This window comes from Trichechus manatus, unplaced genomic scaffold (assembly GCF_000243295.1).
Source record: "Trichechus manatus latirostris isolate Lorelei unplaced genomic scaffold, TriManLat1.0 scaffold00018, whole genome shotgun sequence".
Taxonomy (NCBI): domain Eukaryota; kingdom Metazoa; phylum Chordata; class Mammalia; order Sirenia; family Trichechidae; genus Trichechus; species Trichechus manatus.
In genome coordinates this window covers 21,169,545-21,173,658 of record NW_004443954.1, presented here as the reverse complement: position 1 = coordinate 21,173,658, position 4,114 = coordinate 21,169,545, and positions in this window count along the sequence as shown.

Sequence of the window (4,114 nt, the reverse complement as noted above, 5' to 3'; positions counted from 1 at the left end):
TCTGGACAGAGCTGGAGAAGGATGTAGAACATAATTCTAACTCACAAAAAAAAGACCAGATTTACTGGCCTAAAGGAGACTGGAGAAACCCTGAGAGTATGCCCCCCAGACACCCTTTTGGCTCAGTGGTGAAGTTACCTCCGAGGTTCACCGTTCAGCCTGGGAGTGAACAGCCCTGTAAAAACCAAATGGAACTAATGAGGTGCAGTAGTCCAGTGACAAGGGCCAGAAGGCAGAAGGGGACAAGGATGCTGGTGATAGGGAACCCAAGGCTGAGTTAAGGATATTGTTGATGTGTTGTGAGATTGTAAACCGCTGTCATAGGGCAACATGTGTAGTAACTGTTAAATGAGAAACTATTTTGTTCTGTAAGCCTTCTTCATCTTAAGTGAGAATAGCAGCACAATTGGAAGAGCATAGTCAATGTCACTGAACTGTGCAAGTAGAAGTTTTTGAAATGGTGTATCTTTGGCTATGTGTATTTTCACCAAGAAAAAGGTTGAGAAGTTAGAGGGATGACATGTTGTGGGGTTGTTAACCAATGTCATAAAACAATATGTGTACTACTGTTTCATGAGAAACTATTTGTTTTGTAAGACTTCACCTGAAGTACAATAAAAAATAAAAATTTATTACTTTACAGTGTCCTCTTAAGCAAAATGGAATTTGCTTTGAACTTCATAGCCTTGGGTAGACTAATAATAAACCTCTAAATCTTGCCCACCTAAAGTGTGATGTTTTAATATTACAGAAACAAAACTGGCAAAAATTGAACTAAGAACTTTAGTTTTGTCCATAGCTGGGATATAGGATGCAGCTGTAGTTGAATAAGCAGTCTTTAAAAGCGCTAAGAACATAAGCCAGCAGATAAAAATAAAAGCTGTGCCATTTAACTAGATTAACCAAACCAAACCCATTGCCATTGACTCATAGCGACCCTATAGGGCAAAGTAGAACTTCCCCATAGGGTTTCCAAGGAGCGCCTGGTGGATTCAAACTGCCGACCTTTTGGTTAGCAGCTGTGGCTCTTGACCACTGCACCACCAAGGTTTCCTTAACTAGATTAGAGGTTTTTAAAAAAAAATCCAACTAAGTCTTCACACCGTGCAGAGGTTGCCCAGTTGGTGTAGAATCTGATAGGTTTCAAGAGTTAGTTTTTTGCTTTCGTTTTGGTCATAAATTCCTTATGTGATTGCTGTGTATGAGTTGATAGCTATTTGTAACATCATATGTCTCAAAATTTGAGACTATTTGAGGTACCAGTGTCCTGCCAGTGTAAGGGTACATTGTAGAGGTGAACTTTGAGTTACTGTGCAAGAGTTTTTTTCATGCTGTAGTTTGTGCTAATTTTGTGAGAATCCTTGGGATGAAAGTTTTGATTATTAAAAAAAAACAAAACAAAACAAAAAAACTTCCTAAAGCCTTCTTTAAACCAGATAGTTTAGCTTAATTAGTAAAGAATGTCTCCCTTGAGCACTGTGCTCTTTTAAAAGAATGCTCTCTCTCTCTCTCTCTATATATATATGTATATATGTTAATCTACATATGTGTGTATATTAGGATCAAACTGACTATAGCAACTCAGACGGTTAAAGAAGAAATTTAGGGGTCAGTGAGTTCATGTTAATGGTGGAGGAATAATTCAGAAAAGGAGAGAGAATGGTTGCACAACTTGAATAATGTAATTACTGCCACTGAATTGTATGTGTAGAAATTGTTGAATTGGTGTATGTTTCGCTGTGCACATTTTCAACAATAACAAAAATAAAGTGTTAATAACAAAAGATTTATATAATCCAAAAATCATTTTACTTTTATTGTTGTGCCATGGAAGAAAGCCCTGGCAATCCACTTCCGTAAGGATTACAGCCAAGAAAACCTTTTGGGGCAGTTCTGTTCTGTCACATGGGGTCGCTATGAGTCAGAATTGACCTGACGGCACTCAGCAACAACAACAAACCTTTTAAAATAAAGGCAGTATATTCTTGAATTTTTATTAAATTTAAACACTAAAAATAAGGATATTAGATCTTGAATAAATCCACCTCTTTACAGTATTTTATCAGTGATGTTTACTGTATCTTTGGCAGCTAGTTAGAATGGATTAGCCTACACATGTCTTTGATGACAATATATGTTTTAAATTATTTTGGTCTCTCTCATTGAAAACAATGACTTTCTTTCATCATTCTTAAATGGGAAGTATACTGAAGTGCTATCATCCATGCTCTATGGTTGTGATAAAACCATAAAAGAGGAAGCAAAATGTGATCTAATAACGTTTAATTCTACCAGACCTAGATGAAATGAGTCCTGTAGGAAGAACTTTGACGTCCTTTTCCCCACACTTTGAATCCTTGTTTTACACTTTTTTTGCTTTTCTTATACTTGAAAATCATTATTTTCTGCTTACTCTTTCTAAGCGTATTTTCCATATTCTTGACTATTGAGCCTATTTTTTCAATAGGGTCGGTATACTGCTACATCAGATTTATTTTTCTGATGAAACAAATGACAGTAGTTGGCTTGAAAATGTCTGTTAAAGAACATAATATACCATATTTTACACAAATAACACACACGTTACACAGTTTTTGCCAACCATGCAAGCCCCCTGCCCAATGCTATTTTCATAAGTGCGCTATGTCTCCCGTTATATGTGTGGGTGAATTATTTACATCGGCACGTTATCTGGGGGAAAAAATATGGTATATGACTCTGAATCACCCTAGAGAGTGACATTATTTGAGCTCACTGGCCATGGGCCTAATTATCCTTGTATCCCACGCCTGGCTCCTAGAATGTTCTATCCAGGTGGAAATTAAACTGAAAACGCAGGAAGGGATTCGGAGAAGGGAAACCCTTCTTTCAGATTGCTGAGAATATGGTGGCTTTTCAAATTCGCCTTTAGTGTTACTGCAATACTATTTAAATAATAAGTAAAGACATTTCAGTGGGGGTGACACCTTGCCTGTAAGTATTTGATATGCAGTGATACTAGTTCTTTGTTTTCTTCTGAGTTTAGAATGATAGGCTTCATCCTTTCCTTCGGCCTCCTTCCTTGCTGCACCCCTTCCTTTCTCCTTTCCCCCTCCCCCTCCTGACTCCATCCCTCTGTACCCCCTCCTTCCTTACCTGTACTCTCCCCCCTTATGAGATGGACCTGTGCAGCGGCTGGGCCTCTTTGGAAGAAGTCAGCGGTAACTAGCCTTGAGCAAGAATGCCATTACCCCTGCCATTTCCGCTTCTGGGACAAGTATTCTGGTAGACCCCTCTATGTCTGCTACATACCCAGTAGGGAGGGAGCTATCAGCCACTCCGCTGGAATCCGAGGCTGTACATCTCTGAGACTGATTTAAATCTACCTTTTAGAGTGGTTTTAGCAATGTTGTTTGCTGTATATTTGTCAACCGATTTGGGAAGAAAGCGTTTTGCCTTTGTTAACACCACTATTTTCTGGCGGAGAACAGTATTGTGTTTGAATTTCTGCAAGTTTCTTTGCATTCCACTGGAAAGACCCAGGCTTACCTGGAAGTTTTTGCGTTCTCTTTGAAATCAGGACTTAATTAGCTTACCTACTAGTATTTATTCCTCATGATAGAAATTATTGGCTCCTGAACTTGCTGAGTATTCTTCCTGGCAATAGACATTAGCCTCTTTTCATTATGATAATTTTTGTAAGTAAATTTGTACAACTTGAAAGATTGTACTTTCTGACATGCTTACACATACTGTGTAGTTTGTCCTGAGATTAAACAAGTACAAATAATACAGCTGCTTCTCAGAGTGTATGGTACCAAGTGTCAGTTCCTAAAAACCAAGGGGTTTCTCTGATGTGGTAGTTTAGAGACCCCTCTCCTGACAACAAACCCCCCCACCCCACATACACACAAGTTACCTTTGATTTAAACTCTAATTGAATTTAGCATCTTATTGGCTTTTAGCATTGATCTGACCTGAGTACCATCAAAGAGCAAACCCTTTCAGCATCAGTATATTTTAATATGCAGTAGTTCTTCAAATTCTTCAAACATTAAGCAATTGAATTTTTTCTTCAAGTACTGAGTATTCAGATTTCTGAGTTTCTGTAATGTAAACTTAAATTTTGCTAGAC